Source organism: Nyctereutes procyonoides, unplaced genomic scaffold, assembly GCF_905146905.1.
Source record: "Nyctereutes procyonoides isolate TBG_1078 unplaced genomic scaffold, NYPRO_anot_genome, whole genome shotgun sequence".
NCBI lineage: Eukaryota > Metazoa > Chordata > Mammalia > Carnivora > Canidae > Nyctereutes > Nyctereutes procyonoides.
This window is the reverse complement of record NW_026575034.1, coordinates 1,970,643-1,985,396: the sequence shown is the minus strand read 5'-3', so window position 1 is coordinate 1,985,396 and position 14,754 is coordinate 1,970,643.

Genomic DNA, 14,754 nt, shown 5'->3' with positions numbered 1-14,754 from the left:
TCTGCTGATCTTAACTGAAATACAAACTTTCCAAAAACACTATGCCAGAACAAGATAGTGAAATAGGAATCGACAGACCTCATTCCTCTGCAGAAACACTGACTTAACAACATACCAAAAAGCCTTTATGAGAACTCAGGGATCTAGTTAAGGCATCACAGTACTTCAGGCAAGTGCAAAACCAGAAAACTTGCATTGAAATGGGTAAGAAAAGCCATTGCATTTTACCTGTGACAGTCCTTTCCCCAAGCTGACACAGCTTATTGCATTTGAGATAAAAGGCCCAACTTACCACTTTTCCCTAGGAAAAGGATGAGAAATGTAGACTGTGTGCCCACCATTCTAGCCTTTCAGGAGACTGCATGTCTTATCTAACACAGAGTTCTGACAGAGAATTGGCATATTTGCACACCTGGGGGCCTCTGAGAAAAAAGAGCTCCATGCTTATTGCAACACCAGCAAAACTGCAGTGTACAAACATACATACATGCATACATACACCAGAGGGAGAAAGATATTATGAGCTCCTGAAAAAGAAACTAATAAACCCCTCTAATTCAGAAATGGCATATATAAGCCCGGAGAACATGCATCCCCAGAAAAGATTTGAGAGGCCCTCAGAATCTCTAGCCAGGCTGAATGGGAAAGATCTTTCTCTAGTATGAATCTAATCTATAAGAATAGGAAAGGTGGTTGCTTGGTCAAATGCCCAAATCCTAGCAAAAAATAACAAGTCCATAAAATAAAAATAAAATAAAAATACTTTAATTGTAAGTGGAAAAAAAATAACAAGGCATATGAAGAAATGAGGAAACATAACCCTAAAGGAACAAAATAAATCTCCAAAAACTGACCCAAAGGAAACAGAAATCTAGGACTTACCTCTTAAAGAATTCAAAATAACTATCTTAAAAAAACCTCAATGAATTGCAAAAGAACACAGGGAGGCAACTAAACAAAATCAGGAAAATAATTCATGAAAAAATGTCAACAAAGAGGAAGAAACTTGGAAATAAAGAGCCAAACAAGAATTCTGGAGAAGAGAATATAATAACAAATTGAAAAATTCACTAGAGGAATTCAACAACAGATTATATCAAACAGAAGAACCACTAACTCAAGACAGGTCATTTGAAATTATCAAGTCTGGAGAAATAAGAAAGAAAAGAAGAAAAATGAAGAAAGCCTAGGGGATCTATGGAACACCATCAAATGGGAAAATATCATAATCTCCTCTAATCCATAAGGTGTTCCTTGGGGTATCTGAACCTTATATACACTATACTTTTTCCTATATGTACACACCCTATGATAGCATTTGATTTATAAATTAGGCACATTAAGAGATTAACAATGAAATAGAATAATTATACTATAATAAAAGTTATGTGAATGTGATCTCTCTTTCTAGAAATATTATGCTTTACTCACTCTTCTTTTTCATGTGATGATGTAGATGATAAAATGTGTGATGAGATGAAGTGAATGAATGATGGGGGAATCGTGGGATAGCATTAGGCTACTACTGATCTTCTGATGGTACATCAGAGGAAGAATCATTGCTTCCATACTGCACTTGACCATGGGTAACTGAAATCACGGAAAGCTAGATTGCAAATAATGGGAGTCTACTGCATATACTTTCAGGAGTCCCAGGAAGAGAAGAGAGAGAAAAAGGCAGAGAGCTTATTTGAGGAAACAATCATTGAAAACTTCCCAAATCTGAGAAAGATAATGGGCATCCAAATTTAAGAAACTCAAAAAGCTCTAAGTAGAAAAAATCCAAAGAGACCTACACTGAGACAAAAAGAGAATCTTGAAAATCATGAAAAAAGCAACTTGTCACATACAAGTAAGCTCTCATTAGATTTTCAGCAAATTTATCGGCAGAAATATTTTAAGCCAGAAGGGAATGTGAAGATGTATTCAAAGTGTTGACAGAGATTAAGAAAAAAATACCTACCAAATGCAAACTCTATCTGGCAAAATTATTCTTCAAAAACAAGGGAGAAATAAAGACCTAGCTGTATAAACAACACCTGAGGGAGTTCATCAGCACTAGACCTGCCTCACAAGAAGCGCTAAATGGGCTCTGTCAAGCTGAAACAAAAGGATGCTAACAGCAATATGATAGCATATGAAAACATATTATCCATGGTAAAGGTAAATATATAAACAAACACAGAATACTGTGATGGTGATGCAAAAATCACATTTGATTGTGGTATAGAATTTAAAATGTAAAAGGATAACAACTGTAGAACTATATTGATGGATACAAAATATAAAAATATGTAACTTATGACACTGATAAACCAGAGAGGAATGTAAGGAATAGAGTTTTTGTATGTTATTGAATTTATCAGTTTAAAATGTTATAACTATACGATGTTTTATGTAATCTCCATAGTAACCAAACACACACATAAAACCCAAGGAAGATACACAAAAGAAAACCAGAAAGGAATTAAAGCACTACCACAAAAAAAAAAAAAAATCAATAAAACATAAAGAGTGAGGCAAGAGAGGAAAAGAAGGATAAAATAACTAGAAGACATGTAGGAAGTAGTAAACAAAATGGCAGTAGTAAATCCTTCCTTTAAATTTAAAAGAATTAAATTCTTCAAAGATGTAAAATGGCTGAATGGATCAAAAAAACAAGATCCAACTGTAAGGTGTCTATAAGAGACTCATTTTAGATATAAGGCCACATAGGCTGAGAGTGAAAGATTGAAAAAGGCCTTTTTCACAAAAGGCCTATGCAAATAGTAACTAAGAGAAAGTAGAGTGGTCATACTTAGTTCAGACAAAATGACAAATCATTACAAGAGACAGAAAAGGACATTATATAATAATAAAAGGATAAATTCACCAGGAAAGTATATCGATTATATATGCAACTAAAATCAGAGCATTTAATTATATGAAGCATACATTGACAGAATTGAAGAGACAAATAGATAGTAACAATGATAGTAGGAGATTTCAATGTCCTACTTTCTGTAATGGATAGAACAACCAGACATAGATAAATAAGCAAATAGAGGAATTGAATAGCACTATAGACCAATTGGACATCTCAGGCATATACAGAGCACTCTACCCAGTAACAGCAGAATGCATATTCTTCTGAAGTGCATATAAAATCCTCCAGGATAGATCATATGTTATAGGTTACAAAACGAGTTTTAACCAATTTAGGAATATCAGAATCATACCAAGTATCCTTTCTGGCCATATGGAATAAAACCTAGAAATGGACAGTAAATGTCAAACTGGAAAATTCACAAATATGTGAACACATACAACACACTCTTGAACAACAACACACTCTTGAGCAACCAACGGATCAAAGAAGAAATCAAGAGGAACATTAGAAAATATCTTGGGACAAATGAATATGAAACAACATACCAAAACTTATGGGATGAAGACAAAGCAGAACTAAGAGTAAAGTTCATCATGGTAAATACCTACATTAATAAGGAAGAAAAAGATCTTAATAACCTAATTTCACACCTCAAGGAAACAAAAATGAACAAACTAAACCCAGAATTAACAGAAAGAAATAATAAAGAATAGAGTAGAAATAAACTAGAGAATAGCAAAACAATAGGGGAAAAAAATAACAGAACTGAGAGTTGGTATTTTGAAAAGATCAACAAAATTGACAAAGCCTTAGCTAGAATAGGAAAAAAACAGAGGGTAAATTCAACAAGTCTGAATGAAAGAGGAGATGTTATAACCGATGCCACAGAAATAAAAAGGATCATAAGAGATTACTAAGAAAAATTATATACCAATAAATTGGATGACCCAGAAAAATTAGATAAACTCCTAGAAACATGCAACCTCTAAAATTGAGTCATGAACAAATCAATTATGAATCAGTAATCAAAACCTTCTAACAAAGAAACACCGAGGACTAGAGGGTTTCACTAGAGAATTCTACAAACATTTAAAGAAAAGTTAACACTAATCCTCAAATGCTTCCAAAAAACTTAAGGGAACACTTTCAAATTAATTTTATGAGGTTAGCATTGCTCTGATAGCAAAACGAGACCAAGGACCACAAGAAAAAAAAAGAAACCTCACAGACCATTAACTCTGATGAATGTTGGTGTAAGAATCTCCAACAAAATACTGACAAATCAAATCCAACCGAGCATCAAAAGGATTAAATACCATGACGCATGAGATGTATGCCTGGGATGCAAGGACGTTTCAACATATGAAAATTAATATGCCGCTTTAACAGAATGAAGGACAAAAGTCAGATACTCATCTCAATTGGTGCAGAGAAAGCATTTGACAAAATTTAATACCTTTTCATGATGAAAACACTCAACAAACTAGGAACAGAAGAAAACTACCTCAACATAATCAAGGCCATATATGAAAAACCCACAGCTAACAGCATATTGAACTGTAAAAAACTGACAGCTTTTCCTTTGAGATCTGGAACAAGGCAAGGGAGCCCACTCTTACCACTTCTTTTCCGCAGAGTGCCAGAAGTTTTAGCCACAGCAATTAGGCAAGAAAAAGAAATGAAAGGCATCCCATGTTGGAAAGGAAGAAGTAAAATGATTTCTATTTACTGATTATATGATCTTATATCATCTTATATATAGAAAACCCTAGAGACTCCACAAAAATACTGTGAGAACCAATGAATGAATTCAGCAAAATTGCAAGATGCAAAACCAACACACAGAAATCAACTGCATTTCTATACACAAAATGAAATTAAGACAATCCATCTCATTTACAATAGCATAAAACAGAATAAAATACTTAGAGAAAAATTTAACCAAGGAGGTCACAGACCTGGGACAACCTGGGTGTTCTGATGCTTCACCACCCCGGCTGCCGCTCATGGGCCCTGCCCTGATGCCGCTGCTGACACATGCAGGTGTCATACTGGGCCTCGCCTTTTCATACCAGCAGACGGACACACAAACCCTTGCTGTGACTGAGCTGCGAGCGCCCGTGTCTGATGATCTGGCCGAAGCACCAGAACCCAGCTGCACCTCCGTGGAGGCCGCAGTGGTGCCAGCAGGACCTGCTCCTCTACCACAAGGATGGAGGCAGCCGCTCTGCCTCTGCTGCCACTGCCTGTACTGCCCACCTCATGTGGCACCACAGACTCAGTCTGGCATGGGCCTTCAGACAGTGAAGAATGTCTGTGCCATAGCAGAACCGAGGCAAGAGGCTCTGGTGTCTAGAAAGCTCCAGAGGCCAAAGGAGGCCCTACAGTCCCAGTCGGCCTCCCAAAAGAGCCCTTGGGACGGTCCTTCCAAAGATAGGAGATGAGCTCCAGAGTGAACCCTAGTCCATCAGCCTTTGGGGTCAGTCAGACTCTCAAAACAGGAGAACTTGAGTTCCCTGTAGCCTTTGGATGGGAAGAGGAAGAGGCATTCATGCCGGGAGGTTTTTCCTCTCCTTCTTTACCATCCCATGGAGTTCTCATTTTCTGCCTCTTCTTGAAATGCAGCTCAAGAGGGTCTCTGTCTCCTCTTATTCTCCTAATGTAAGGTTGTGTTTTCTGAGGAGGGACCCGGAAACTGCTTCTCCTCTGGTCAGCATCAGTTTATCTGACAGGACTTGGTCAGGAAAATCAAAACCACTTGAGGAATTTAAGGCAGAATGGCATTTAATACAGAGACACCAAGGTTGGGGAACCAAGGGCAGAAGTTTAGGAAGTATGGGATTTATGGAGACTCCCCACCCTGATTCTGGCAGCCTATAATTCTGATGAACTCTGGAAGGATGCCTGGGGCCACTGGCAAAGCCTCCTGCCTGTCACCTGCTTGAGCCATACTGGCCTTTCCCAAACCTCACACTGGTTTCATCTCAGAGCCCAACAAGAGATCCAGCCAGCAAAGGCCATAACCATGGGCCAGCAGACATGTAGCTGCTGTGACACACAGGCTGTGTGACAGACTGCCCAGCATGGGGACCCTTTCTGTATCCACCTCCTACCTTACCTCCCAGTTTCAGCAACAACATTGAGACATGGCCTAAATTCCTGAAGCCACTGCCATGCCAATGATGCTCAAAGTCTTATTGGTAACCTACGCATTTGAGCATGTTGATTCCAGCTCTTGTTCAGACACATTCCACCTGGACATCCTATGGCCTCAAGACTATACCAGAAAATTAATCACCATCAACACTCCTTAAATAAAATAGAGGAGAAAGAGAAAAGGAGAAAGTGGGTAATATATATGAATTACAGATAATATAGTTCCTAATAAATACATATATATATATATATATACATAACAAAATAATTAATAAAAAAAGAAAAGACTTGTACACTAAAAACTACAAAACGCTGATTAAAAGAGTTGTAAAAGACAAATGGAAAGACATGTTCATATATTAGAAGATCTAATACTGTTAAAATGTCCATGCTTTCCCCATGATCGTTGGATTCAATGCAATCTCTTTCAAAATTCTAATGCACTGTTTGCAGAAATAGGAAAAAAAGTATTCTAAAACTCATATGGAATCTGAAAGGACCTTGGATAGCTGAAACAATCTTAAAGAAAAACAAAGCTGGAGGCCTCAAACTTCCTGATTTTCAAACATGTAGCAAAGTCATAGTAATCAAAACGGTACGTCACTGGAATAAAAACACACGCATAGACCAATGAGATAGAATAGAGATCCCAGAAATAAACCCCAGTGTCTATGGTCAAATGATCTTTAACAGGGGTGCTGAATCTACACAACTGGGAAAGGATAATCTCAAGAGACGGTGTTGGGAAAACTGAATATCCATGGAAAATAATAAAGTTGGACCCTTATACTATATAAAAAATTAAATTCAGGAAGATATCCTGAATTTAATTTTTCATATAGTATAAGGGTCCAACTATATATATATATAATGTTGCCTGATTGTCTTTGAAATGTTCCTATCTGTGTGGATTCCCTGTATATACACTATTAAATTTGATTTTCTCCTGTTAAAAAAAAAAAAAAACCTAACTCAAAATGCATTAAATACCATCACATTAGGAATTAAATTTCAACGTATGAATTTTGGGGAGCACACAAACACTGAATCTATAGCAAAGTGTTTAATGCATTTTGAGTTAATTTTTTGTAAGATGAGACCTTTGGGAGATGATTAGGTTATGAAGGTGGAGCTCTTATGCATAGGATGAGTGCCTTCGTGAGAGAGACCACAGAGAGCTTCGTCGCCCCTGTGCCATGTGCAGGCGTGGTGAGAAGACAGCCATCCACGAGCCAGGGAGCACACCTTCACTAGACGCCACATCTCCTGGCACCGTGATCCTCGACTCCCCAGACCGTGAACCACCCACTATGTAGTATTCTGTTGTAGAAACCTGAACAGAGAGTGGCATTGAGAAGTAGGGTACTAGCTGTAATAAATGCTTAAAAAAGTAGAAATAGGGCACCCTGGGTGGCTCAGCGGTTTAGTGCCGCCTTCAGCCCGGGGCATGATCCTGGAGACCCAGGATGGAGTCCCACGTTGGGCTCCCTTCATGGAGCCTGCTTCTCCCTCTGCCTGTGTCTCTGCCTCTCTCTTCTTCTCTCTCTCTCTTTCTCTCTCTCTCTCTCTCTCTCATGAATAAATACAAAATAATAATTAAAAAATGTTTTAAAAATGTGGTAATCACTTTGGAACTGTCTAATGGGTATAGGCTAGAAGAGTTTTGAGGTGCATGCTAGAAAAAGCCCAGGTTGTTGTAAACAGACCCTTAAGGGTGATTTTAGTTAAAGCTCGGAAAGAAAGAAAAGAGGGGAACTATAGAGAAAGCCTCATCTTTTTAGAGGATACCTAAATAATTTTGAACAGAATGTTAGTAGGAATATGGACGGTAAAGGCCATCTGATGAGGTCTCGTATGGAAATGAGGAACATGTTACTGGAAAGTGGAGGAAAGGTCATGCTTATTATTATCAAGTGGCAAGGAACTTGGCTGAATTGTGTTCGTGTTCTAGTGTTTCATGGAAGGTGAAACTTTTGAGCAATGAAATTGGATATTTAGCCAAAGCTATTTTTATGCAAAGTGTTGAAAGTGTGACTTGGCACATCCTGACTGCTTATAGTAAAATACGAGAAAAGTGACTCAAAGATGGAGCTGTTACAAACAACAACAAACAAACAGCAACAACAACAACAACATGGAACTGTTAAGGAGAAAGGAAGTAAAGCTTGAGGATTTACGAAATGCTCAGCCTATCCTCATTTTTAAAAGCTAGACACTAAGGGGGTGGCCAAGTGACAGTTTGATGAAATAAGTATGGGTTGGCCAACTTACCCTAAGGCAGGAGCTATTCTAGAAGGTCATGGAAGAATGACCCCAAAGCCAGAGGTCGTATCTGCCCCTCCCATCTCAGGCCTAACATACAAGGGCCCACAGGGCGAGAGGGTTTCAGCGGAGGGGCTGCTGGTACCTGGGGAGCCTGGGTGCTTGCTCCCCAGCACGTCCTCGCATTGAGGGCTATGCTCCCCGCTTGTAGACAGCAGGTTTGGGTGGCATCTGTGTGGTGCCGTCTCTGCCCCTGGCATGACTGCCTCTACCGAGGTTTCAAAGGGTGGAGCTTCTTAGGCCCACGGGATTTCAACCCCATCCTGAGAAAACCAGTGAGGCAGGCCCCAGCGCAGAGCTGGCACGGGACTGTCTGCCTCGGCCTTGGTGGTGGCACTGCCGTCCCATGGCCCTGGAAGGCAGAGCAGCCAGCCGAAGGGAGATTATCCTTAAGCCTTAAGTTCTCATAGAATTAGCCTTGTTACGTTCTAGGCTTACTTGGGTCCTGGCACCACTTTCCTATTTCTTCTATTGGAAGGAGAATGTCCTCTCTCTGCCTGTCCTACAGTTGTTATTTGGAATCACGTAACAGGTTTGATTTCACAGGTTTCACAGGTTGCCTTAGGATGGATCATACCTCGAGTCTTACCTCTATTTGGTTTAGGTGATATTTAGATGAGGCTTTGGATTTTAGACTTTTGAGTTGATGCTCGATCAAATTAAGACGTTGGGGGATATTGGGATACAATGAATGTATTTTGCATGTGAGAAGGACATGAATTGGGGGGGGGCAGTGACTGAATGTTTGTGTCCCTGCAAAATTATGTTGGCAACTAATTCCCAATGTGATGGTATTTGGAGGTGGGACCTCTGGGAGGTGACTAGGTTGTGAGGGTGGACCCTCATACATTGGGTTAATTCCGTTATAAGAGAAAGTCTAGAGAGGTCCCTCACCCATCCCGCCTTATGCAGACAGGGCAAGAAGATAATCAACTTATTAATCAGAAAGCAGGCTCTCACTAGGCATCCCATTTGCTAATGGTTTGATCTTTGACTTTCTAGCCTCCAGGGTGGTAAGAAATAAATTTCTATTGTTCATAAGTCATCCAGTCTATGGGATTTGTGATAAAAGCCTGAACAGACTAACATAGACCCTAATGTCAAACCTATAGTCAGAAACTATAAAACTCCTAGAAGAACATGCAGGAGAAAAGCTCCATGATGTTGGGTTTGGGAATGATCCACTGGACATGATACGAAACATACAGACAAGAGAAAAAAAAAGACAAATGAGACTACATCAAACCTAAAAAGTGCCACAAGGGAAACAATTAACAGAACGAAAAGACAGCCTACAGAATGAAAGAAAATATCTGTAAACCATATAAAAGGTTAATATCCAGAATATATAAAGAACTCCTGTAGCTCAATAACAAAAAAGGAGATAACCCAAATGAAAAATGACAAAAAAAACCATCAATAGATGTTTCTCCAAGGAAGATATACAAATGGCCAATAAGCATGTTCAACCACCAATCACCAGGGAAATACAAATCAAAATCATAATGAAATATCACATCGCACCTGTTAGGATGGCCACTCACCAAAAAAGACAAATACGAAACAAAAAACAAGCAAAACAAACACCAATAAATAAAACAGAATAACAAGTGTTAGTGAGGATGTAGAGAAATTGGAACCCTCGGGCACCTTTAGGAGGAACGTAAAATCGTGCAACTCCTATGGAAAACGATATGGGAGTCCCTCAGAAAATCAGTAACAGAGTTACCATTCGATCCGGCACTTCCACTTCTGGGTGTTTATCTAAAATAATTGAAAGTAAGATCTCGAAGAGATATTTACACGCTCATGTTCACAGCAGCATCGTTTTTAAAAGTTCCAAGAGGCAGAGGCAACGTTAACGTCCCGACAGACGAGTGGACGAGGACGACGTGGAATACACGTGCAGGGGAATGTGACGCTGCCCCACGAGGGACCTGCTGGCTCACGCGCAACACCTGCAGCAGGAGGAGACCAGCTCGGTGACATGGGCCGGCCGCAGAGGGCGGACGCCGCACGATCCTACTACAGGAGGAGGGCAAAGCCCTTCAAAACAGCCAGTAGGATGGCAGGTGGGGAAGCCTCGGGAGAGCGGAGAGGGGCAGGGGGCCAGCGGATGCAGGACGTGGGTTTTGCAAAATTAAAATGTTCTGGAGATCGATTTCACGACAACGCGCATAGCGTTGACACCACACTACTATGCACTTAAAAATGAGAGGATGGTAGATTCTATGCTATATGTTTTTTTTAGCACTCACGCAAACACACACATACACCAAAAAACCATCGTGTCAACCAAATGGAATATATCTAGTGGGTGAATGTGGGTCTCAAGGTCCTGGGTTTGTGACCTGTGAATTGTGGGAGACACGGACAGGGAAGAGGCGAGAATTACCATCTCTCGAGCACCTGATACGGGCCAGGAGGAACACGAAGCACTTTGCGAATGTTTTCTTGCCCCATTGTCACAAGAATCTTATAATCTAAACACTTTCATTCCCATTCTACAGATGAGGAAACAGAAATCGTGGTCATGTGTCATGTGTCCATAGTCAGTCAAAGGCACACAAAGCAGACCCAGAGCGGGCATTTATTCCAGCGCTTTGGGAACAGAGGAAACATCTCAGGAGGAGAAGTGCTGTTCAGCGAATCACAGGGGCAGGATCAACCGGCTGACACTTTTGGAGAGGAGTAGCCGTGTTCCCGGGGACTCGGGGGGAGCCGCAGGCTGGGGGGAAGCACGTTAGAGCCGCGGCCTCTGGGTCTCAGGCCTGGCTCTGCCACTCACGGGCCCTGTGGCCCGGAACTGCTCACTTACCCCCATGCATGTGGCCGTGCCTCTTGCCGGGCCTGCCAGACGGTGAGTGACCCCCGGTATTAGCTGTCGCTAGATGCCGTGGCCCACCGCTCGCTCCCGAAGGCCAGGGTCCGCCTGGATTTGCTGTCCTGGACCATTAGCAAACGTGAGACAGGATTTCAGCGAGGCTGATGGGAAGCAAGCGCTTGCCCCGTGAAAACTGTTTTGACCGGCTGCCTGGGAAGAGTCTGTCTTTCTCCAGTCCGTCCACCACATAGCTGCCACGGGCCATCTGAAACTCAGTTTGACTCAGTGTTTTTCTTTAAAAGTTGTCAATTGCTCCTCATTTGTCATCACATTCCTAAATTTGCATGGACTTGAGAACCAGCAGAGGATGTCATTAAAGAGCATATTCCAAGGCTTTCCCGCAGAGAGTTAACTGCTCAGTTCTGCTCAATCTGGTGATGCAGAGCGCCCGTCGTTGGGAGTCTTTGCTAAGACCAACTTCAAGCTCGTGAACTCATAAAAGACTTCATGACTAGGCTCTGGCTACCTCTTGAACCACTGTTTTTTTTTTTTTTAAACCTTTCTATCCTAAGATTAACTCTCTAGCACTAGAGCTTCACTTCTAGCTCCCCACATATTCTGAGCTTTTGTTGTTTCCGTTTTTCCTAGAACACTTTCCTTTCTTCACTCAACTCCCAAGACCAACTGCATAACATATTGCCCCAAGACTTAATGACTTAAGGCAATTATAATCATTTACTATGGTTCAGGGCTCTGCCAGGGATTTGGAAGTGGGTTAGTTGGGCAGTTCTGCTCTGGGGCCTTTGAAGGGTTGCTGTCAGGTGTCAGCTGGAGCCACTTGAAGGCTTAACTACTCTGGACAATCACCTCCAAAGTGGCACAACCACGTGGCTGGCAAGTTGGGGCTGGCCTTTCTACATGGGCCACTGCTTAGGGTTGTGTAGGAGTCTCTACAGCACGGGAGCTGGCTTTCCCCAGAGCAAATAGTCCAAGAGACCGAGGCTGAAGGTGCTAAAGGTTTTTTTTTTTTTTTTTTCATCCAGTATTTGAGACGTCACAGCATTATTGGTGTAGAGCTCTCTTGGTCATGCGGGTTCACCCTGCTTCACTGTGGGGAGAGACTACAGAGGATGTGAACACCAGGAGATGAAGATCTCTGGGGCCATCTTGAAGAAGGGCTACTACCACGTCATCCTTTACCACCTGGGCTTATTAACCTCCCAGAAGCCTTCCTTGAATTTCCTTCCCAAATGGTGTAGCTGCCCCTTCTCCATACTACTATTTAGAGATGTACATATGGAGATATATATAAATACACATATTTAAAATTGCTAATGTGCAGCATCTGTGCGTACACATATACGTGTGTCATATGCACGGGGTAGGAATGTGTGCATATCACATATATGTATATACATACACATAACACGTACGTCCGTTTTTAGATGTATAAATCACATTATAGTTACCTGTTTATGTGTCTGGCTTCTCTGTTAGGCCACTTTGTTGGTAGGGTTCATATCTTATTATCCTTGTATTTCATGTTTTGCTCAAAGATTAATGAAGGAAGGAGGAAAGGAAAAAGACGAAGAGATAAAGGAAGGAAAGAACAATCCTGAGCAATTAGGTCTGGTTGTCACAAGGCTCTGTGATACATGAGAGTCCCACTTCTGCTAATTAGCAGATGGTTAACTGTATTTATGTGTGTGTGTGTGTGTGAGTGTATGTGTATAGGTTTTTTGTTTTGTTTCTGTAAGGGCAGCTGGGAAAAGAGCCGGGGGACTTAGGAAATCTCTCACAGCAGAAATGTTGCGGAATGTGCATGAAGTTTGGCATTATTCGACTGGCACGGCTCTAAAAATCATATTCAGTCATATTTGGGTCTAATTTTCTTTTTGTTCTCCTTTTGGTATTCCCCCGACATACCCTGGCTCACAAACGGGGAAGATGGAAGTTATAAAAAGGAGTGTGGTCTCAGAGAGGGCAGAGGAGACTCATTTTATTCTATTTTTATTTATTTATTTATTTATTTATTTATTTATTTATTTATTTATTTATTTATTTATTTATTTATTTATTTTTGAGGAGACTCATTTTAATACTAAGGCATCCCTAGGATGTCTTAAGGACTCTTTCGGCTCTGATCTTCCCGCCGTGGGAGGTCAACATGTACTGAAGATACCAGATACTCTTCCTAGAACTAGATCCTACACTGAAAGAGACCTGTTCACGTACATACATTAAGGATGCTTCATCTTTTTAATGACATCGTTGCTGCTCTGTACAGGAAGTGGCTCCCATGCCTTTCCCAACAAAATTCTCACCCCGATTTCCTATGATCATTAGTTTGTTCTGGTCTCTCCCCAGGACCATGAAAGAGTCAAGCATTAATTATTTTTATAAGCACTTTATGGTGCCTGATACACAGCGAATATGCATTAAGTATAAGCTGAATGAATGAAATCATTTATTCAGAACAATCATGTTAAAGGTTACGTCTTGGCAGATTCCTGCCCACCAAACACACTATTTATTGAAACCTGCAGAAACAGTGAGCTGATTTGTATTAACCAATCACAGTTACAATAAAATATAATGAATCAATTTAGGAGGCTTTCTTCCCCACGTATATTTGTGTATATGCAGCGTTCTCTGCCATTATCTGGCAATTATCCTTGCCCACAATTTCCTTCTACTTCAAAAGGGACTTGATTTTGCTTTCAGAATTTGGGACCCAAGATTACTCGTCTTTTGAGCTCTGTGTCAGGTGAAGCAAAAGCCTGACTCTGATCTTTGGGGGCATCCAGTCGACAGACTCACTGAGCGTTCCCTAGGTGTCAAGCACCGCGTTCATGCACAGGGGTAACGGGGAATACTATGTTTGCCTTCTAGAAGAAAGTAGCTGAGTCCCTGTGTGGTCCTGTAGCCTGAACAGAGGTTACTGTAGTATGTAGGGGTCACTGCAGGGTGCTGGCCTGATTACCTAATCTATGTGTTTCAAGACCGAACCACTAATCCCCCTGTCTGTCTCCTGCACCTTGGTGACTGATAGCTAGCTTATGGCTGAGGCTCCTGGGGAGACTGGCCTTATCCCGAAAGAAGCTACCTCGCCTAAGGTTATGTCCCCTGGTCACTATGGAGATATAAATGTCTGCCCCTGGCCCCGATTTTGGACAGCTCTTCAGGGCCATGCCTGCTGCAGACTCCCAGTAGATCAATTGGGTCTCTCTTGCAACTGCCTTGCAGTTGGACTTTTCCTCTGCCCAGTTCTGTTTCCTTCACTCCCTCACATGTGTTGACTTTGAGACTACTCCCTAGTAAATCTCATTGTCTCTTCCTGATGAACATGGGTTAAGCAAGTCATTATCTTAGAGTGTTGTTATGGGATAACCCATGAAAATGTGTATCAATATTATGCTTTATTTCAAAGTTCCATATATATATATATATATATATATATATATATATATTCCATATATATATGGAAACTAGCTTTATCCAAGAATTTTGGGTAACACTAATAAAACATAACCCAAGTGAACAATAGGAATCTAATTTGCGTGTTTTAGTACTTATCACACCT